Raw genomic sequence first — 24,015 nt, 5'->3', positions numbered from 1 at the left:
CTGCACAAGTTCCATATGAGTTAATAGAGGGAAGAAAGTACTCAAGTTGTATAGACTTTCAGAGGGACTTACTTGCTCATAGAAGAAATGTAGGCAGTTTTGGTGGGCAGACAAGATACTCCCTGTTCCCCCATTCAGGCCCACATAACTAAGTTAGGGACATAAATGAGGTGAGTTGGATTCAGCTCTTCTGTTTCTTAAAAGAATATTGGTATTTGCTTTTCCAAAGCTGGATGTTAGTAGATATAAAAGTTAATGTAAAAATATTAATTAAATGCATTTCCAGGCTATGCAGAAAGTATAGATCTTCAAAGAAACAGTGAAGCTAACTAGGACTGACAGCTTTCTGCTAGTGAAACAAAAAGGCAAACTTTTATATACCAACTGTGTGTATTAAAAAAAGAAAAATTAAGGGGTACGATCTACTTGATCTTCAGCTGGCCAACTTGAAAACAAGCTAGGTGAAGAGCAATTGCCTTCTACAGGCCTCGTCCTCTCAGAGTGGAAGTAGACACCAGAGACAGAGGACAATCATGCAGCAAGTGCATAGATGATTTATAGTACAGAATGATGCATCAGGGGTCTGGAAATGCCATGCACCTTCTTTTTGCAAAAATTTCTCAGTGACACCTCGTTTCCATTTGCAACCCTTGCTCCAGTGAGTTTTTTGATCTAAAGTGACATCAACAACCACTCCATTTCTCTAAGGCTCCTGACCACTTGTAATTGGGGTCCTCACTGCTACCTGGGAAAATGCTGTCTAAGGATGCATAGGAAAAAGCACAATACATGTCTGATTCCTAGACTTCTAGGCTGTAGGAGAAATTTTTTAACAGTCCAGCTCTGATTAAAAGTATTTTCCCATTAAATATTATCTTATTAAAATATTTCTGTTTTTAAATATTATACTATTAAAAATACTTTTATTTAATTCTGTAGGGGAAATGTCTTTTCATCTCAGTTAAAGTTTAAGGCCTCAGTCAGACAAGCACTATAAAACAATACACAAACTGGCCCAAGTTCAGATAATTTTGACTATGCAACAGATGAATGAAAGGACAGAACATAGACAGAGCCATAGACACTAAAAACATAGGTCAATTTTCATAAATTAAAAGTCAAAGTAGCCATATTTGGTAATGCATGTTCCTCACAACAGAAGACATTATTAAAGAAGGAAGTGGAAGACACTGTGAGCTGGCAGTTTCCATGGTGAATTCTTCCTAAGCCGAAAAAGAATGAAGAAAGTAAGAAGAAAGAAAACAGAAGACAAATGGGTATCCAAACATGCTGGTAGTAGGAAGAAGATGAGAGCTTGCGGTAAGAAGACAAATGAGAGTTCATTTTTTTTAACGAGGAAAAATTCTTGTACCATTTTTATATTTTTTTCTGCTTGCCTGTGAATATTTATGACAGCAGACAGCAATCTGACAAACTGCATAAGGAAATATTAAAATCCAGTCATTTTCATGTAAGATGGTTGTAACAATGGAATGCCTATTTTCACACAGCTATATTATTTTTTTCAAGTTGACTGAGCCCACTGAGCATTGAAATTCTTTAAGCAGATATTTGTTGTTATTCAATTCAGCTATTACATACATGCATCTAAACAAGGATGATATGAATCTTTCTTGAATTTGGTTTGAGCTGTGCATAATTCCTCAGAACTTGTATGGAGTTGTACAAGTTTCTCTTCTCTCTCACTAAACAAGGAACTGTAGCACCTGCAGTTCTTTGGCATAAATCAGTAAATCAGAACAACTCTGGCTGTGATATCTCAGGGTAAAAAATTAAGTCTTATTTGAATACCACATCTGGAATTGAATTGTATACAAGTTATACTAGATAACCTAACCAGTCTGATGTTTTCTAATGCAATCTATTTATGTATGAAGTCACTTCTAAAAAGAACTGCGCTGTACTTGTCAATATAAAATGCTGTAAATACTATACAGATCTCTTTGGAGTTCACATTTAGGGAACGTGGTAAAATTCAGTAGCATTTAGAGTGGTGATACAAAGTCTGGGAAGCAGACTTTGAGATGAGTTAAACTTGCTCTAAGTATTAAGATAACTTAGTTAAACCAATTGAAAGGTAATTGAGATACCCATTTGGTATAGTAGAAAAGAAACCTAATTAAGTTGGCCTTGCTTATTCCTACTGTGCTCCAATCACCTGCTTCTTTGGCCAGGATATACTCTCATCCCTGTTGGTACAAGGAAATTGGTGTAGACCGTAATACTTCTTGTAAAAGCACAGAACTCTGCTTTTGTTCCAAAGAATTTGCAAAGCAACACTGGCAAGATGCTGCACAGGGCTTTTAGGGGCTCAGAAAATGATACTGAAATTCAAGAGGAGAAGGCAACCAGTTAATTTGAAAAAAGCAGCTTTTCTCCATTCTAAACACTGAATTAATTTAGAAACTTAAAGGATTAAAAGACGCTGTGATAATTATAAAACTATATTGAACACCCAAATTGTGGATATTTTCATAATTCTCTTTATACATTTTTAGATCAGTTTTTAACATGTATATGATTCAACAAGACATCATGTTAACTTTTAAAACAAACTTTATTTTAATAGATAGCTGTGAATTTAGACCTTAATAGTTTGTCAAAATTTCCCATTTAATTGTCAACAAACTTATTTTGGAGAGGGTTTTTTTTTTCATGGTTGTTTTTAGGTCATGCATTTTCATCCATGCTGAGATCAAGATGATTTGTGGAGTGACTGTTATACTTTGGTCACTTTTATAGCACTTTTTAGTTTATGGGTTACCTAATGTTTGTTCTATGACTTTAAACAGCATTATGATTTCTAAAAGCATTTTATCTTCATGCATATAGCATCAAATTTGTATTTGGAAGTCTGTAAAGTGATTACAAGAAGAAAATGCTTTGTTATTGTAAAAGAAAGGCAGCTGTCTCTGATAGATGGCTTACTGAAATATTTTTGTTTGCTTTTGGAATGAGTTAGTGCCTTCATTAAACAGTTCTCTCCGTATACATTGAGCATTCAGCTTTTCTTAAAATCTGCTTTTGATTGGTTGCACTACAGTGGATGTTGAAAGAAAGTTAACCTTCTGTGTTCTGCAGCTCCCTTGTTTTTTGATGGTTTTTTTTTTCTTCAATAGGTCTAATTTATTGTCTTTGACCTGTTTTGTTACATGCTCAGAGTTGCTTCCAATGCGTACTTAAGTTCTAACAGTTGTGATCCTCTAGGTCTTCAAGCATTCGGTCTGGTGTTAATTTACCTGCAGGGGACTATTAACTTGTCGTATTAGATTGAGGTCATTATTTCCTGTCTGAATGAAATGAAACCCAATTAGTATTCTCAAGTGTTTCAAATGTTAATTTGGGGAAAAAAAGAGGGATTTGGCCTTTAAAGTACAAAGCTGCAGTTCCATTTCCAGTTACGGTGATGCATAGCCAAGAGGAAAAGTTTTATCTTCTGGTGGTGATTTCAGTGCAATTACCCCGAACTTCAGCTGGTTCAGCTGAGATCGGAGGCTGTCGATGAATACCTGCTTTCCTACTTCTGGAAACAAGGGCAGTCAGTGCTATATTTTTATTGCTTTTGGGAGGTTTGGGGAAAAAAATCCAAATCCTGTGTCCCTGTGGATGATGCCCTGTGCATTTGCTTTGTGTCTGTGAAGCACCTATTCTTGGTGGTACTCAGCATTTCAAGGCCCAGCTTTTAGGCTTCGGGAGTAGCATCCACACCTGTGATCTCAGTGCCTGAACTGTGTTTACAGCATTTACACACACACAAGATCCACAGTACACTGCAAGCTGGCCAGGGAGTGACCTAAGTCGAGAAATGTAAATGCTGCAGTTAAGGCTGTGTCTTAAATTCTGACCCTCTCCAGGAGAGGCTTAATTGCCAGCTCTGAGCCATTGAAAGATGCTCCCAGACCCTCTCCAGGAGTCTTACACAGGTGCTCTGTGCATGGTACAATCTTGTTTATAGACTAAAGATGTCCAAAATTATGGGGAATTGGCTCATTGGGGTTTAGGGGCTGTTTGTTTCTCCCTCCTTTCTTTCTTTTATGAAATGAAGCATTTCAAAAGAATGGCAGGTTAAAGGGTGAGGACAAATGAGAGAAGAGTCATAACTCTGAAGACCAGTGGTTGGGCTGCCCACCCAAATGAAGTTCTGGGTACAGTGGCCAGTATCAAACTGGGGGGGTTGTGTTAAATGGCTTAAAAAGTGAAAGCATGGATGTTGTGAGGATCTGAGTCATGGGCATAGGTTGTTGACCTACCCAGAAGTCCCATTATAGGTGCTGTAGGCCTTTTGCGAGGCTGGTGTCAGGGAGCACAACCAAGAGCAGGTGAGGGCACTGGTGTGATTTGGGTGTAGTCTGCCATACTCCGTACATTTCTCCTTTCCATGTGTTTCAGCATTAAACGTCTGGACACCACATTGGTCAAATTTCCTAACCCTATATATATGTAACACCTAAATACCTTTAATTTTAGCCTGGGAAATGAGCTGATATGTTGATGGTACAGTTTGTTTAAGGAAGCATGGTATCAATAGCTTCAGTTTAGTCTGTTTTATGATCTTCTGTATTCCTTGGCCTTGTAGTCTTGCTATTTCCATAGCAATTGCATATCTACAGGAATTCATGAACACAAAAGCAGTTTCTCTCTATAAGATTCCCCTATGTTAGTTACGGCCGGAGTTACAAGGTGTCTTTTGACCAGCAATATTTTAGTTAATTCCTGTCTATTTTGTGTTGTGAGATGCACTGTACGTAATATACCGACTTGGAAGCTGGGAAATAAGATGTTTTTTGACACTGATATTCAGATATTCATTGTCCTTCTGAAAAGTACCTGAAGGTTGTGGATATTTTGCAGCCAGTGCCAAGCAGGAGAATAAGGGCTAAAGTATCTTCTCTGTATAGAGAATGAAGGTAATAGTAGATTTTAGACCATGGTCCTAGTGGATTATACACAAAGGGTACTCTTATCAGTAACATGTGGAGTTTTGTGTGAAATTGTATGCCTTGAATAAAGAGCCAGAATTGCTGTTTTCTGTCTTTCCAATATTTTAGCATAAAAATTTAATCAGTTAAGAATTTTTACAATACCCTTATTGCACACATTGACAGATTCTGTGTTTAGGTTTTAATGTCTTTTATTTATTCAATGTTCTAAGAAAGAAAAAAGAAAACACTAGCTGAGGGCTTTTTGGGAAGACAGAAGGGGAAAAGTGTTAAAGGTCTTCATTTCTATGCAGCTGCATTCAGGAGATCATTCTCAAAAAGCTGGATTTTTTTTCGTTGCTAACTCAACCACTTTCAACTCTTTAGGCAATGGAAAGTTTCCCATCAAGCAGGAGTGTGTTTGCAATTGATTTAAAGCAACATTCGGCATCCTGATGTTAGAGAATCAGTTGATTGTGTGTAATTAGTTAAACTCAGGAAAGCATTGGCAACACTTCAGCAAAGGCTGCTTCTCCCTGTCATCAGCTGTGGCTTCCATGTCCAAAACTGATGCATGATTTTGAGGCAGAAGTGCTTATCTGAAGAACAGAGTAACAAATGGGATATATAAGTTTTCATTTTAAGGTTAGTCATTTGAATCCAGCCAAAATAATCAATACAATGTAACGTTATCAAAATAGTAGCTGTCAAATGGGAAACTCTAAATGAAAGTGAAATTAGTTGGGTTCAGAGGGAAAAGGTATATTCATCAACTACCTGGCAGATGCAGTCATGATAGTGGATTTCTTTGTACTCTACTTTGTTTAAAACTTTAGTGTCAGGCTTAAAAAGTTCTTAATAGTCGTTTTCTTGGGGTAAGTCTAATTGCTTCATTTTCTTCTTTTCTAAGCTTCTGTGAAAGTACTCAACAAATGCTTTTTTTTTATTACTGTGCACATGGTGTTGGGCTGAGAGGAAAGGAAAAAAAGGGGTAGGTCTGTCATTTCCAGAGAAATAGAAAAAAGAGTGTTGTGAAAGTAGAGCAGTGTCTCCTTGGGCTGAGGGGACAGAGAAGTCTGTGGTATTTCTTGAAGTAACGCCACAGATAGTCTTTTGAATCATCTTGCACCGTCTTGTGCATTTACAACTGTGGCAGCTGAGATACCTGGCTGAGCAGAATTTGTGAATTCCGTTTTGTTTGGAAATTGCCTTTAGAGCGCCTCAGAAGCTTTGGGCAAGAGAGGATAAAACAGGAGCGTGTTTGCTCTGGACAAAGTTGGGGAGAAGGGGTGAGGAGGAATTCTGTTTCACTGAGGTGCAAGCCAAGGCCAAAGAGTGCTGTCCTGGCCAGAAACTGGGAGCAATATCCGCCATGATTTGGAGACACAGGAGGAGCCGTGAGCTCACTTCTGTAGGTGAAATATTCCCAAGCAGTGAGGGAAATGCAGAAGTGTGATATATGTTTTGGACTCCTGCACCAGGTCTGTGCATGCAATGAGCTTTATATGGCCCTATGAAAGTTCTACTGTCAGTTGAGAGATGATGAGGTTCACATTCAAGGGGAAAAGTGTGGTGATTAAAATTGTTATGCAAAGGGAAGGCAGCACAAGTCCTGAAGATGCAGATCAGCTAAGGTCTGGATTCATTTTTTGTAAAGTGACCAAAGGATGGGAACCTGTGCCCGAGAGAAATTTCAGAGAAGCCAGGGCAAGGCCAAATCCTAGAGCTTACTCAGACCAAGGAAACCTCTTGAGCCCATTGGTCTAGTGCTTTGGTGCATGAATACATCCCAAGTGAAGCACCTCTATCATGACTGTGACATCCAATGACTGTACATCTGTGTGTGGGAAATAAAAGATCTGTTCGCATTCAGCCTTCATTTGATCTCCCCGATCTGTTGTGAGATTTTTTTCCTAAAGTCAGCATTTGGAATAAAGGAAACATAACTTCTGAACCCCTTTCTCAGTAGAAGCTGGTTCACGTGTCACACTCTTACAGAGTCACTGAGAACAGAAAAGATGTGGTGCCAAGATGAAAACAGAAGTGAAAAGAATTTAAATCTTAAAAAGAGAATGAAAGACTGTACTTAACTTAGCACCTGATCATAAGTGTTGCTTCCTTGCTTTCTTTATCATGCTAGATCAGTTCTATGCACATTCATTGTTCTTTTGCTCCTACTTTGTGCATTGAATGCCTCGCTGTATTTAAATGAGTTTAGGAATGGACACTGGAACTTGCATCTGAGAGAAGGGCAAGCATTGAACTCCTTGTTGATAATATAATTGTGGTACAGTAAGCCGACTTGAAGATAGCGTTTAAAATCGGAAGGCATCTAGTATCTTCAAAAGCTACCTGCTGTTTGCATTTTCCTGACTAGTGACAAATGCATATTTCATAAATAATTTCTCTTTGGACTCTGTTGTGCCACCGTGAAATGTACTCTAGTCTAGTGGTACTAGTTAAAATAGCAGTTACGCTGAGAAAGAGTGAAATACTGGAGAAAGGAGAACGGGAAGTGGATGAAACGCTATTGCCCCCATAGTTAATATCCTTCATCTGCAGTGAGAAAGCAAAGATTTCTTACCAGATTTGAGAACTGGCCCGTTCTGAAGCTGTGCTGTCATCAGCTGCTCAGTGAATACTATTTCATTTAGTTCATGAATATAGATGGCTAATTCCTTTGGGCAACTGATTCTATTAATATAAAGTATAGGTACAACCACCACTAATAGCAGAATTCTCAGTTTGTGGTAGTTTGACTTTATTCGCTGGAGGGAAATGGAAATCTCAGAAGGAAAGGATGCTGACAATAGGGATCTTAAGACTGCAGTAGTTTTACTTTAATAAATATGAGGCATTTAAAGAGAGTAGTTATGAATTTATGTACTTGGGCAGTTGATTTGAGACCTTCCATGACTCTTGATTTTGAGGCAGCTGGTGAGAGAGTTTTTACTCCAACTTCATTATGGAAATTACTATACAGTGGGATGATTACTATGCTTAAAGTTAAGCATTGCACATAAGTGCATTCGGGGTTGAATGACAACAGGAGAAATTGTGAAACTGACCTTCAGATGATAATCTCAGAATAGATACAAATAATTTTCCTTTGCTTTTTCTGTGTGATAAAGTACAGAATGGGAAAGAACAGTATGTAATTCCACTACATCAGAAAGTAGAAGAACATCAAGTATATCAACAAACCATAGCAATGTAAAATGTGGAAACAGTGAATCACATACGGAAAGAGTCACAAAAATATCAGGGTGTGACCACTGCAAAACCCTATCTAATGGTGTCAAGAAGCTTTGAAGTCTTCTGGCTCCACCAAAAAAAAAAAAAAAATCTACACTTTTGGCAAGTGTAGACAAAGCTTCTTCATACATGTAAGAAAAGTTAAAATATGTAAAAATCTACCAGCAAGAAGGCTGAGGGAGGAACTTGTATGCTTTGCAGGAGAGATTTCCTTTGTGCGACTCCCAAAGATCTTCTGTATTTCTTTCTGCAGTGATGGGACATTCAGCTTCCCAAGGTATTGCTGAATGGATTCCGCCTTGAATCACAGCTAATTCACAGAAGATATAGTTAGCATCTCTTTGTTTTGAGCCCATTATGTATATTTCAGGATTTAACACCTACCTTAGAATTTTATCATTTCTAATTATTGGGATCCTTTGCTCTGGTTTTATTTTCTACAGTGTTGTTGCAAGCAATGTACTTTTTTTTCCAGCTGTTCTTGGCTGCAGCAGAGCTCCGGTGAGCTTCTGAAATGTTTTGCCTGTTGACTGGTGAAAACGTAAAATGAAACCTTTCAGGTCATCTTTTCAGTTCCCCTCTTTATGCAATGTTAATTCCCAGGGTATATTCCTACGTAATTTGAATTATGTAGGATATTGTTTTCATTGGCTGTGATTACATTACCTATGCCTAATGCAGATGACATGAACATGACACAGTGCCTGTGACGCCCATGACACCCACCCCACCACTTGCTCAAATAAGGCTGTGGACCCCAAACCTTTATTGTTGTCCATGCTGTTTCTAAGTGATACCATGGTACTTGCCTAATCCCAGTCATCTCTTCAAGTTTGGATAACATGCACTGCAAGGCACTATAGGAGAGGAGGGGCAAATTTAATCCTGTGCCAGCAGCAGATGTGCTGGGACATTTTGGATGATTTGGCTTTGTCCCTCCCATGCTTCGTTTCCTCTGAGGAAGAAGGCAGAGAGTGCTTTTCTGCCAGTTCTTGCCACTGTGGCTGCATTGCCCACAGACAGCTGAGGCTCTGGGCCTGTCTGTGAGCCAGAACTGCTGGGACATATCAGCCCTGGGACATGAGGTGAGCAGCAGTGCATGGAGAACTTTTGGATGAGGAGGCCCACTGTCAAGGTCTGCTATGGAAAGTTAATGCTACGTGCTCGCCTCCCTTGTACGACATTTTGGGAGTTGCTACCTGTGCAATAGAGTGTGTGTCATGTGGAGTCTTGTAACTCCCAACTCTTACAGGTCAATGCCTGACTGGTTTGGGGTAGCCCTAGTCCACTGGTGGCAAAATGGCGACTGAGGCCATCAAAGCATGACTTGATGCTGGCGGTTCCTATTTTCTCTGAGTTCATGGTTGTTTTCTGTGGCCTGTGCAACTTCTATGTAGAGCGGGAGATCAGTCCAAACTGGAACAGTAAAGACCAGCACCTGCAGCAATGGTATACATGGAGCTTTGCAACCTCTGCAAGTGAGTGTGCCATGCCATATAGCACTGTCTGATCCCTAACTGATGAAGGCTGTGAATACTACTGTACCTTCAGGAATGGACTGAATGGGACCAAGGGAATATGCTTAAATGCCAATGCTTTGTCAAATGTAGTTATTGTATGGTGAAGACTAAAAAGTGTAGATGCCCCAAATTTCTTCCTATTGTTTTCTCTCCCTGCCACTCCACCAAAGGATTCAGGGCTTTGCTGTACCCCTATGCATCGCTTGCTTCATCTGCTCCCTCCCTGGCAGCCCTGGATCTGCAGCCCCTCCTGACCAGAGTGGCTGCTCTTTCCTGACCCTCTGTGCCCTGTTTCTACAGGTGCAGCGTGTGACGCTGACACAAATTCCACCTCCCTCACGACACTTCTCCCAACCTGAGATAAGGCCACTGCCCACAGCAGACACCTGATGGTTTATCGGTCCTTCTGTATTCAGCTCAGAGGAAAGCAGGGGAAGGTTAGGAGGACCTTATTTTTAGTTATTTGTGGCTCGGTAAGGAGCTGACAGGCAATAGTGGGAGGGAAGGCGAGCTACATAACTGTAGCTGTGAGAGCAGCCGCTGCAGCTTGGGAGGTGAAATGCAGTAGACGTGAAGGAGGCAGGGGGCACAACTGGCAAATAAGGCCCTAGAGGATGAAAAGGAGCCCCTTGAGAAAACTCTCCCTTCCTTTGCCCCAGGTGTGATTAGAGCTGCTTTCCCATCCCCCTCACCCTCCTTTTCAGCTCTCCGGAGAATCCACCCATCTGTCCTGTTTCTGGGCTTTGGGCTGAAACACTCTGTTCAGAGAGTAACCTCTCCTTTCCCATCTCCCTCTGGGCATTGAATGCTCCCCACCCCAGAAGGCCTTCACAGCCAGACCTTTTTGGTCCCAGTCACTGTCGCCAACTTCCAACACAGAGCACTGGGCTCTCTGCATGCCAAGTCCTATGTGAAGACCAAAGATGGGGTATGACTGTGCCTTCGACACCTTGTAGTGGGCCAACAACACCCCAGATTGCCTTCCCTAGGTCCCTGCTGCCTTGTCCCAACCAAAGAAAATGTTTATAATGAGAGCAAAAAGTTTTAAGCAAAGGTTAAGGATCTGTTTGGAAGGAATCACAAATCACAAATGGATCAGCAAAAGTGTTCAAACAACGAGACTCTTTCCAGAAAAGGTGGGTGGGCAACATGGCCCGTAATTTCTAAGGAGGCATGCAGGAAAGAGGGTTGAGGTGATGATGTGGCTGAAATCTTTTAAAACACAAGCAGGGAAAAAGAAATTGGGAGTGGGGGAAAATGCCACTAGCAGTATGAATCTTCCCCAGTGAGCACTGAAATTTAGTGCCTATTTGTGAACTAGATTTAATAAAACCATGCCAACATGGACTATCTAGAAGGATATGCAGAACATCTGCAGCTGCAAGGACCATGCCCAGTCATCCCAGCCTACTTTGCCAAGGCAGGGGCTCTGTAGTATAGGCTGACACAACCAATCATCAGGCAGTGCTGAGGCTCTGACATTGCATCTGGCCAAGGTGCTTTCTCTGCCAGCTCCTCCTGTAGCAAGTGGTAACCTGCTGCTTAGCAGGTCTGAAGTCTCTGGAGGGAAGCAGAGGTCCCTCCACAGGGGCTCCCACTCAGTCAAGTCTCCTGCTCTTGAGTCCCAGCCTGCTGCAATGAGCAACCTGGAGGAAGCTTTCGACCACAGTCTTCATGGTCTTCCTCTTCTTTGCATCTGCAGCGCACTGCCTCTGCTATGAGGTGCTGTAGCCTCCCTCTGGGCCTGTTGCCACCTGCCCAGAGCAGCGCAAAGGGGGAAGCATGGGTGCATTGCCTGTAGCCAACCAAGACAAGCAGGAGAAAAGAGGAGAGTTACTGTGACCTGGCATTCGCTGTTAACCACAGTGTATTTTGAGCAAATGGAAACCTTTCAATCTCAACTTCTTGTTCTTTTTGCCTGAGGGCTCTGGAGACAATCCCCAGGGTTACAGCGTGCAGTGCCATTGCCATGTCATCAGTCCCTAAATACTACATTCAGGGAAGGCACAGGGCCACATAGTAAGGGCCAAAACCTGGGATGGCATCATGGTGTGCCACATGTGCCCTTGGGAGCTAACTTAACCACTTGCATAGGGTAGTGGGTGTTTTCTGCTGTAGCTACTTGCTGCACAGAAAATTTCTCCTGCAGCTCACGGCCTTGGTGGAATTATTTCTAACCATACAGCAGCCCTCTCAGTCACACCAGCAGTGCTCAGCACTTCTTTGTAGTTATGAATGTAATACCGTAATTCTCCCCAAAGCTTCCTGCAGTTTCCTCTTCAAAAACAGACATCAAAATGCCCAGATTCTTGCCTGGGCTGGAAACCAGAGCCCTGGCGCAGGGAGATGCTGATGCTGGCTGGGGCTGTGTCAAAAGGTCTGTGATTCTGGATATTTTGTGGGACCTGCTTATATGTGGGACAGATCTAAAACATGTTCAGTGTAAGGGCTGATAGAAGATAAGTTAAAGAGTGGTTGTGGTGGCAGCTGTTTGTAGTGGCCCCATTAGATTTGAGTTTGGCCGTAGGATTCACAGTGTTTGTTCTGTTTTTGAAAGTTGACAAGATTGTTATGCCTCTACTGCAGCCATGTTGTGTGGCAAATATATCTTATTTTGCTGTTTTCTGCCTGTCCCCTCCTCCATTCCTGCTTTTGCTGTCTGTCTCCTTTGCTATGCAAGTAATATGTATTTCTCTTAGATGTGTATCTCTTGTATTCTGCCAAGGTATTGTTTTCTACCCATTCTTTTTATTTCTCCTAATCTAACAGCTTCTTATTCCCAATTTAATATGTCAAATTAAAAATCAGAGTAATACTTGTTGTTTTTAAGTTGTAAATAAGGATGTTACATAAATCCAAGGTATGAATACCATACTGGGCTCTCCTTTATCTGACCCTTGTTTCATACTATTTTCACTTATTATCTATTAGCTGGCTTAGTTCCTATTCTTTCAGAGAGTTTTGAATGTGTGCATTCATTTTTCAGGTGGAGTTTTGTGTGGCGCTACACTATTACCCTGACTTAGTTCTAAATATATTGCCTCTTTGCATTCCCTTACTGATCGTCTGGCTAAAAAAACCCAAATTTTTCTTTTTTTGGTAATTTTGATATTCTTGGTAGTAACTGACCTGTTGTCTTTAATACTTGTATAAATAAACAGTTCCATTTTTAGTGATGTGTTCAGGGAAAGTAGTCAGATTGCTTAAGTATAAAGTCGGTATCTTTTTACTCATAACTTTGGCTAAAATTGGCCTGTTAAAGAGACTGAATTAGTGTATTATAAACTGAGGCGGATGGTAGAATCTTGAAAATCATTTCTATTTGGTACATTATCATGTATTTACTTAGCTTTGGGATTTTATTCATGTTTGTATTTGCATACTTTCCATGCTCATGTTTTATTTTTCCCCTTTTTTTGGTGTGGATAACACAAAGCGCCAATCTGAGCTGTGAGAACAGGCTGTTTGTCAGTTCTAGATATTGGCTCAGTCTTTTGATCTTTAATTGGGGAAAAGGGTGGGCCTATTTTGTATATGTATGCGGTAATCATAGTTTTAATGGCACAGAGATGATTAATGCAAATGCAACCTTTTCTCTCTATGTGAACACAGGAAAAAGAGCAGAGTGCGGGTGGCATCCAGAAAGAATTGAACTTTTATCCACTTTCGATCGATTGTTAAGTTCAGCAACAAAATTCCTACCAATTTCACTTCTGTAGGTCTGGCAGAGAAAATCATGGAAAAAGATACTCTAGTGGGAAAGTGTTTTCCAGGAAAAGAAGGATTTGTGTGGCACAGAGGCACTTGTAAATACAGTTGCAAGCAAGAGCCTGAGAGCCAAGGGATCTCTAGCTTGAGCACATAAAATTATATAGAAAGAAAGTTTGTGCCATGTGGCAATCTTTGGGGATTAAAGACATTCTGGAAGTAAACAATCAGGATTCACATTTCTGTAATGTTCCCCTTGTGGGAAAGAGAACAGCAGCTGTAGTTGCTTTACACTGTTTCCAATGTAATCACTATTACATCAGTGCATTGAGCATTCAAGTGCCTTAAAAATGTCTTCCACTACTAACACATATTAGACTGGGAGACAGATGTTTATGTCATGTTATTTTATTCCTCATCAATCAGCAGTTTCCCAACCATCTTATTTTTAACTTGATTATTTACTAATGAGCAATAAAAAACATAGTGCCTACAGCAACATTTGCACAGTGAATCGTGAAATAGCACCACACACACTCAATTTTATTTCTCTTCATGTTTTCCATAATTCAAATCCTTTCCTAATATCTATGTCCTTGTTTTAACCTAAATCAAACAGAGTACTTTTATTCTTTCAGTAGTTCCCTTTTAGTTATCGTCATAACATTTTGTCCAGTGAAGTCTTAGCAGCTTGTAGCAGTCTTGGAGACCAAGCCCAATAATTTCCCTAGAGGCTATATGTCAAGATGCTGAAAATTCATTTCTGATTTTCTCTGGCTTCCTTAGCCTACATTAATTATGATTTGTTATAAAGTGGAACAAAGCTAATAGGAAGCGAAGCTTCTTCCAGTTAAAATAAGTAAAGAGGTTGAGGTGAAGGGGTCCAAAGAAGCCACAAGGCAAGATGGCTGTTAAATTTGAGAATGACACATGCAAAGCTCTGTAGTCTTGAAAAACACTGCCTCAGATCAGCTATCCATGCAGCCCCACTCTTACAAAAAGCCAAAAAAAAAGCTTCCCTTGTCTGTCTTAAAACAACAAAAGAAAGTACTTTGGCCTTGCACCAAATATTCAAGTTCGCAACAGCTGTGATAATTGAGAAGACGACATGATCCAGGATGTAAGATTGACCTCAAGGACCTTAGGAGGAATGGGAAGTAAGAACTGAGCCAGTTAATGTGAAAGGCTATTGGGAATGTGGATGTCAAGCCAGTATTCATCCATTCCTGTGGAGAAGAAACAAAGAAACAGGTCAAGTCTGTAGGAAACACTTATGCATAAGGAATATCAGCATAATAGTCTTGAAAACTTACCTACATAACAGGAGAATAGAGAGTATATAAGTGTTGAGAGGGAGCAAGGACCAAGAAGGCAGGACAGAAGCTGTAATCATAAAAAATCAACTTCAAATAATCTAGACATTGCTTGACAGCAAATGAAAAATTAAGTTCTGTGCAAACTGAATCATTTTTTCCTTTGTTGAAGTTCCAGTGTCGTAAAGGTTATGGCAACTTAATTAGAGTACTTTAGTATTTCCCAGAGCACACTAAGCTACCTGTGTCATATGTCACTCCTTCTTTCCACATTCCTTTTCTCTGAGGAAAAATTAAAGCACACTGTGGTTCAGGTTTCTCTAATAATTCCTCCACTCTGGCTCTGGGCTTTTGTTGCAGAGGATAGTGTCAGTGACGTGTGCTTTGCTCCTGGAGTGGGAGGTGGTCTGCTCTGCATTGATTCATGGATGTTACTGGAGCTTATTTCACAGCCTTGGACTTGCTTCTGAAGAAGGTCCCATGTCCGGCATCAGGCAGCCTTATCCCGGCTATAGATGATGGCATTGCTCGTCTAAACTGAAACATTCGGGCAGCCACATGCAACTCTCTAAATGTTTAAGCAAATTTAAAGTCTGCCATGACAAGATGGTTAATTAAGGCTTGTGAGCTAGCAGAGAGCAGCAGTAGAAAAAAGGGTGGCGGGAGTAGCTGATAGTCATTTTCAGTGCAAGTGACTGCTCCTCGGGACCTCTGTTGACAATACCAGTGTTAGGGATTGTCTGCATAGAAACTGGCACTGCTGTAGCTAAAATATATTTTTTTCATGCTAGTTAAGTGGCCTCTACTGGAGATATTTCCTCTACTTGAGGTTCAGTCCCCAGCTGTGAAAGTTTGGGAATGCATGCCTTGAGTAAATCAGAGAGGAGTTTTATCTGTTCACTTGCAGGGGGTTGTTATTTCTTATCCGCAGCAGTCCACATTTTTAGGGTGTAAGAAGGGAAACAACACAGCCTACCAGAGCTTCCACAATTAAAGTGGGATTAGCCTGAGTGAGTGTAACAAGGTTTCATCGCATCCTTTGAGGAAGGAGGAAGGGGCAGATTGAGGCCAGCAGATGGATAGCTGCACACTAAGTGGATTAGTGCAGCATAACTGGCGACAAGGCCAGGACCTAAGCGATGCTTGATCAACCTGGTGCCAGATACTGGCTAGCAGTCTATTGTTGCAGGGTAAATGTAAGGATGTACCTAAGCAAGGACACTATTAAAATTGTAGGGTTTCATTCTTTTTTTATATGTATAAAAAAGATATAAATCCCCCAGAAAAAAAATAACTTGTTCATTCTATTTTTAAAAATTATTTTTCTGCTTCAGATAGATACATTTTGCAGCTACTGTGGAAGATCTTCTTATGAAGTTCAGTATTTTTATTACCTGACTATAAAAGATTTTGAGACTGACTTTGAGTTGTTCTTAGAAAAGTGACCAGTATAGCAAAATCCCAGTTTCTTCCTTACCAAGTGCCAGCGTCTGCTTGAAATCTACCTTGTGCACTCGTAGGCAGTGTTGTTTTGAACCTGAGTACGTTGTGGAGTGTGTTATATTCCTTGCCTCAATAGAAATTCTGTCTCAGACTGGAAAGATCCACAAAATCCAATGTGTCTAGATAAAATGTGCCTGTTATTGGTACCTTGTTCCTAATTATGAAGTGCTGTTCTGGAACTGGAAGAAAAATGCTTGCTTTTTAGAGGGCTTCCCAGCCCATTTGCAAACTCTGACACATTTAGTGTTTTCCTCATGTTTAGCAGCACAGTTCCTCATTTTCTTGCCCTTTTATTGCTATTATAACAATGTGGACTATGACTTCATTAGACTTTTCTAACTAGGCAGAATCACCTGTAGACCTGTAGTTAGCATTTCGATGGGAAAATAACAGGGAAAATAACCATTATTAATAATGGTTATTAACCATTACCATATTAACCCTTAACCATAATGGGTAACCATAATTAATAATGATTAACCATATTAATAACCATTAACGGTTATTAACATGACTGATAATCTCTGTAAAGGTGCCTTACACAGACTAGGGTTTGTTTTTCTTCATTTTTAGAGAAATAACTAGATGCATACAGAATAGCATCCATGTAAGGGGAGGTTGTTGCCTTAAATTTATTGTTACACTTTTATGTGTGGTCAAACCAAAGCTGGTTGTGTGCCATTTTCTGGAACTGTTAATTGAGAACCATGCTATAAATTCCGTGATAGGTAGTTTGCATACCTTTGCCAGATTCTTATGCTGAAAATTGCAGTCCTTGTGACCAAAACCCCAAATTATTTTGAAACTGATGCTAAAACTCACACAAGTTTCCACAAGAGCAGGTTTAGACACTAAAAAAAGCCTATGAAAATAAAAAGGAGACATGAAATATTTTATGTTTCCATTGCTTTCAGCTCAGGTTTGTTGAGCTCCAAAGGTAAGGTTATATACTCCATTATGCTGGAATAATGAAGGTGCAATCTGACCCTGCAATTTAATTAACAATTCTGTTGATGGCACACGAGCCAGAGCTGGAGCTTCCTCTGCCATAACTGTCTTGGTTAGACAGAAATAAAAGGAATAACAGGAGAAGTTAGACACCAAGAGAAGCAGATGTTACTAGAACTGCACACAGGGAGAACTGTTGAGTAATAGATCGAGGATTTTTTACAATCCGTTTGCTTTCCTCCTGGCATCTCATTTTTATCCTAAACTGTTGTATAGTGTCACTGAGTTCTGTTAAACAGATGGTGTGTTTCATCCCAGTGGTGGCTGATTGTTACTGGTGGATGAAATGATTTTTCTATCTAGGTAGTTAAAGTGCAACCTTAGGTTCTTTCGCAGTCTGAATTGTTTTTTTGAGAGTCTTAAAATGTAAGTCATGGTTAACTTATTGCTTATTTTAATTTACACATGCTTAGCAATGTGCGTGCTTCTAAAAATACAGGTAGACACAGATATCTAAGTGCACCTGTGAAGACTTGCAACAAGCTCAGTCTCTGTTCAGGGGGGAAGAAATTGGTATTTCGTGCCAGCTGCAAGCTATACTAGGCAAACTTTGTAACAGTGGAGATGATGAAGGAACGGATGGAGCTCATAGAGCTCTTTAGGAATAGGCTGGACAAACATCTGTCAGGAATACCGTAAGCATAGTTGAGCTGTAGGGGATAGGAGGAAGCCGTGAATGAGTGCCCGAGGTGCCTGAGTTATCTTCACCAGCACTCACATCCGATTCCCGCCTAACAGCTTTTCTAATCAGCCTCTCAGAATGGATGGACTAAATGTTTTAGCCTGATTCTTGAGACTAACAATCATGGAATTTGAGACTCAGATTTTGGGCAGCCTCAGAGGAAATACCTGTGGGGGTTTTTTTCACTCACGTATTTAAGCTTCCTAGGGATCCGATAGGAGGTGGATGCTACAGAACAGCAAGTTTTGTCTTGCTTTGTTTTTTTCCAGTTGGTTCCTTCTTTCTGCCAGCCACACATCTTTTTATGTTTTCAGCCAATCTGAAGGCTTTGTTCCTACTCTGGTCCAGCAAAAGCAGGTCATTCTTCCTGATGATTTACTGTGAGAGTCAAATTGGAGAGTTCTTATGTGTTGAGGAGGAAGCCTTGGACGCTGCTGACAGTGACTGGAATGACAAAGCATGGGCTGGGCTGCTGGTTTCCTTCTTTCCGCTTCACTGGAGGATTTCGGGGAGATTGCCCTGAAGCGGCATCACTAACCTGAATTACCTTTTAAAAGGTTTTTAGCAGCTTGGGCTATATGTGATCTTCCTTTAAGCCTTCCTAAGGAGGCAAGCTTTCCAAACAGCCATTGCACTGCTTGCTGCTCCCCACCTCCTACTACTTTTTTAACACTTAGTGAATGAGATATGTGGTTAATAATCTGTACCCTACTTTCCTTACCATAAACAAGTGAAAGTCTTCCTTCACATGCTAAACACTGTGAAATACTGTGATCAAAGGAATTACGAGCATGTTATCCTCCAACTTGCCTGACATTTTTGTTTGAATTCTGCTGCAGTAATAGCAAGCTTTAAATTACTCCTATATCATTCAAGCCACAGGTAGTTCCTTGCCCCCTTTGCCCTTCTTTTCTACTGTGCCTTTTATTTTTATCACTGTTGTCTGAACTGTTTGAATGGAATGTCATTCTTCTGTGTCATTGGAAACACAAACTGTGTATCTGTCACACACTTCCCACACTACCGGTGCAGTCTGAGCACTTAAAGCATTGTTAAAGGCGTAGTAGCAATGTATGTGCCTCGCACAGGACACGAGTATAGTGCTCCTACATAAGGTCACTGTAGGGAGCTAGATGGGCCATGTAGATGACCTCTTGATGTTTTTCCAGCCTGCCTTTTCTCTTAATTCCCTCCACCTAGTTCTTAAAAGAGAAGGTGCTGATAGTATTCCCAGTCTGGTTAGTAAATAGGACTATATTGTGGGAGCAGGCAATGCTTCATCTTAGTCTCTAGCTATGTATCAACATTTATAAATAGATCATCTTGATACCTTTTCAAGACAGGTAGTGTTGTGGTGATTTTATTTGATTTGTGCTTCTTCAGAAAGGATAATTATGACAAATGTTTCCATTACCTATTGCTAGTGCTTTGGGAAAGGAGGAAGTCTATGATTGCAATTAGCTCCTGTAGGCAGCAGGAGAACTTTAACTAAAACTAGCTTTGCTTTTAGCATTAACTGTTTCCTTTGCAGAAAACTACTCACTGCAGTCTGTCTTTTCTGTGGGTAAGAAACACCGAATATTGGACACAGTGCTTAGGCCAAGTGGGCACAATGGCTTGACACTGAGTGATGGTGCTACAGAAGTCAAATAGGTTTGAACCATCAAGCTTCCTTGCTTCAATCTCTAGTTTGCAGTTTATTTGAATGAAATTCTCTTTCATTTTCCAGTTGCTGTCAGTTCTCTCTTTCATCTTGCTTGTTCTCTCTTTTATCTTGATCCCTAGCTCAGACAAAATCCTTGGCTGACTTCTTGCAAGTCTGCTGCTACCCTCACTGATTCTGCAGTCTTCCTCCTTTTTCCACAGAGACTCTTTCTCTGGTAGACACTCAGCTCTCTCCAGTTTTCAAGCCTAACTTGGGAAAAATTCTCTAATCTTCCCTCATTTCACAAGACAGTTTTTATTCCATGGAAGACCACCCATTGGTTACCTACAAAGGTTAATTTTCCATTATATAGACATGCCATTGTTCTCTGTTCCCACTCAGGAGAGCAGAGAAAGCTCTTCACTTCAGCCCTTTTCTGCTTTTCACCTCCAAAGTCAGAGATATTAAAAGGCATTTCGCAAAAGAAGAAAGTACTGGCCTGGATGTCGTGGAAGATGAAAGGCTCACTTTTTCCCATTCTTTTCAGTCAGCAAGTCATAGGAACATAACACCCAAATCTGCACTCCATTCAGGAGGGCTGGAGCAACAAGCAGCTCTACTGTCTTCCAGTCAGGAGATCTGTACTGGCTACAGAGGCTGGAGAAGGTCCCTCATAACTGTTAATAGAATTCAACTCAGGAGATCCTACTGATTTGCCTGAAATGAGCTTGACTATATACTTACATTTTTAAATCTTAATCATGTGCAATAATGACAACACATCAGTAGTCAGCACTCTACCCTCTAATTTTTACCGATAGCCCCAGCTAGAATATTCGTATTGTGCAGGCCAATTTTTACTTCACAGAGTATTTCATGATGTGGCATTAAGGAACATTGCTGGAGAACACCATCATTACTTTTGGATGGTAAATGTCTAGTACTGATGCTCTTTAAGCTATTGCAGAAGAAACTGCTTTAGATGGTGGGCTTTATCTGGGAAAGACTCTCCTGAAACCACTATGTGACTTTTTGTCTCAGCAGTGGCTTGCTGTTCTCTTTTTTCTAAAGAGTACAGAGCTGCAATAAAACTCTCTACAGCAGAACAACCATAATGGTTAACCTACATCAGCTGGCTTACACACTTGGAATCCGATATAGTTTCCTTTCCAAAATTACTTATATTAGTCTGCTTTCTTGACAGCAAGGGCAAGGGATAAAGGGTTTCTAATAATGTTTATGTGGAAAGCTGTTAACAGGAGGTGATTCCCATTCATCTCCTGGTTAATATTTGGTGTCTCTGCCTTGTTATCCTATGCAGATGACCTGTATTTATCATAGTTTAAAGTTTTGCCTGTGCAGAAGTTCTAACTCAATCTCCACTCCTAAGACTGAAGATATCTTTGTTACCGCCATTCAAATGGTGATGCTTGACTCCCTTTGTCACTGTGGCTGCCTTTTTTCTTCCTCTATTGCTAGATTGGTCTGTTCCTAAAAGGTGATCAACACTAAAATGTTCAGTCCATTTTTCCAAAAGTGACAATTACATTGTAATTTTTCACTTGCCATGTTTAAAGCTGCCCTTCGTTCTTTCAAGCCCTATGTCATGTCAAAATACGCATCTGCATAAGTTGAGGTTGCAATAAGTGTGCATATCTGTTTAATTATTCTTTACTCACCCAATTTTACCAGTGGTCTGACCAGTATATGGCTGTTCAACTGTCTGCAATGCCGTGAAACTATTCAATGGGACCAACTGCATGTAGACATGGATGTGTTTGAGTGTTCGTAAGTACTCCTCAATATTAGTGCCATACATATGAAGATCCTTTTTGCCTTGAGCTCCTTCAATAATCCCAGCTTCTAGTGAAGATTTTGTGTATTTTAACCAGGTCCTCCAAGTGTAGACTTCTGTTACTCACTGTTTACACTGCTATAGTTCAGGGCTTTAAGTAATCAAGGATTGCAAGCAATTTCAATAAAAAAGGATAAGATTAGCAAAGAGCAGCTCTATTTATACATTATTGTATCAGGTCATAAAGGAATATATGTGGCAAGGACTCAGTAAGGTTGTCCTAATATTATGATTTCCTGTAATGCAAACATTGAACATACAAAGCTTGCATCATCTATGAATCACCCAGCTCTACATTTTTACTCATTAGAAAGCTGTAAAAATTCTTGCAACCCATTTATCATGATTTGTTCTCTGAAAATGCCAACACAATTCCAAAGTTATTTGCATGGAAATATTCTATAATAGCACTGAACTTGTGTTGTACGTGGCTGAAGATTGCAGTCCTGATGCAGAAAGATAAATGCAAAGGAACCACATCCTCTTGTGGGGGCAGCGGATTTCAGATCCTCCAAGTCAACTGACCTCCTTTACATATGCAATATCACCTGGCTGGAAAGCACAGGAGAATATGCTTTTGTGCCTTCCTCACAGTTTTGCTATCACCTCGTTGTTATGTTGTACAGGTGTTTGTGAGAGCTGTTTGTGTGCACACAACAAAAACGGTTTGATTGAATCAGAAGATTGAATCAGAAAAATTAAACGCAAGAACATATTTCCTCTTCTGCAAGTGAACTTTTCAGAGCAGGATCATGGCTGCTTTAAGTTCAGGCTGTGGTTGAGGCCCCTGAGTTAACAGAGAGCAGAAGAGGGAGAGGTAAGTAAGACAAGGGAATTCCCCTGGCATAGTCAGGGCCACAAAAGCTACTTGGGTCTTGACAGCTCTCCAGTGTTTGGCTTCTCTTAAAGACAAGAGTTCAGATCTGCGAGAGTGAAGAATGACATGAAGAACTGACTAGAATGGAAACCCCAACTGACTGCAGTCTGTATCAGGTAATAACGACTTTCTAAAACTACTCACTTCAGCTGTATTTGAAGCCACACACCTGGTGTCTCCAGACGTATGATAGAAATGTATGGGGAATGACAAGTGGTCAAGAATCCCTGAGCCAACCCCTTCCTGTCCTGTGTTTCTTTGCAAAAAGAAGGAAAAGTGATCTGTCTCAAGGAATTTTTCATCAAAAAATTCAACATTCAAAAAAAAAGTCAAGATTCCTCACTAAGTCAATAAAATAGTCTGAGGGCCATAAGGAGTTCCCATACCCACTGCAGGAAACACCCATCCGCCTCAAAAGACATGCACCAGTGTGAAAGGGAATTCTTGACAATTGTTTATAATTCCTTCTTTACAATTCTCTCTTTACAAATGCTTCCCTCTCTTCTGAGGCTGGAGAATAGGAATGAGTAGAGCCAGGACAGTGATTCTGCACTTGGTAAAGGATGCTTTGGGTAATCATTCCCTCCTTCCTCCCTTCCTTCTCAGTCATTTTCCCTGGAGCACTGAAGAGTTCTGGTTCATTTTTGATCCTTGAGCAGTTCCTGATGCCGCATGACTGCATTCCTCTCTCACAGTCAATAAATGTGTGGAGTCTCGATCTCAGCTGTTTCTGTACACACACACACACACACACACACACACACACACACCAAGCTGGGTGACCTGCCAAGGTAACCTTATAAATTTCAGTGACTTAAAAAATTTCATCAGCCTTAACCGTATGTGCTGAATGGCCCTAACAGCTGCAGGCTAAGAAGGGCATTCAACACGTAATTACCTCAAAATTGACTTTTTTCTTTTTAGTGCCCGTGAGTCTATCCTTGCCGTGGCTGGCTGGCTCCCATTCAAGTGATGATCCAGCATGCTGCATGCTGGTGATGTAGCAGCCAGCACTGAGCCCAGTGAAGCATGGGACAAGCTGTAGGGGGGGCCAGGTAAGTGCCACTTTTAAATCTATATATTGCCTTTTATCTATTCATTCTTTTTTTACAGAGGATTTTGCAAAAATATGCAATATCTGATTTTTTTCTTTTAAATGGGCACTTAGCTGACCTCCCACTCTACAATCAGGCCATTCTGCATAAGGCTTCTGAGACAGTTGCAGCTTTACTCATCGTGGCAGCTGGGCAGACACAGTCACCCCAATGAAAGGGAGCATTGCATCAGATCTCATTTATAGTCTGGTGCTGAGTGTTGCTATGGATGTCAGGGCATTCAGTGTCTACATTTAAGTTATGGTTGGCAGATCACTTTTGCAAACAGAACTGTTAATTTATGAAACTTATGCTTAGATCAGTAATTTTCTGGAAAAGATTGGTGGGTTTTTTCCTCCTAGAAATGTTGGATGAAGTGATTGTGTCCCCTCTGGGAGGGGGGAACAATGGCTAAATTAAGTCCTTCAACAAATTTAGAATTATAATAGTACAAACAAAGCTGTCTTAGACTTGAAAAGTGGTAGTGTCTTTAAGGCAGTGATTAGATATTGTACAGCCCGAGGGTAAAGGGTCTCAAGTTCCTGTAGTGCAATTAGACCCTCCCCACAGGGGAGAAAGACAGTATCTCTGTTACACGGAGTTTCCTCTTAGCTA

General features: G+C 40.6%; 1 protein-coding gene across 1 annotated transcript in view; it reads left to right on the top strand.

The window, feature by feature from the left end:
- HS6ST3 (heparan sulfate 6-O-sulfotransferase 3) overlaps positions 1–24,015 on the top strand; it is a 329,107-nt gene that overhangs the window by 244,388 nt on the left and 60,704 nt on the right. The gene's annotated exons all lie outside the window — the stretch shown is intronic.

The sequence above is a fragment of the Dromaius novaehollandiae genome, chromosome 1, assembly GCF_036370855.1.
Source record: "Dromaius novaehollandiae isolate bDroNov1 chromosome 1, bDroNov1.hap1, whole genome shotgun sequence".
Classification (NCBI taxonomy): domain Eukaryota; kingdom Metazoa; phylum Chordata; class Aves; order Casuariiformes; family Dromaiidae; genus Dromaius; species Dromaius novaehollandiae.
This window is presented reverse-complemented; position numbering and strand designations above follow the sequence as displayed.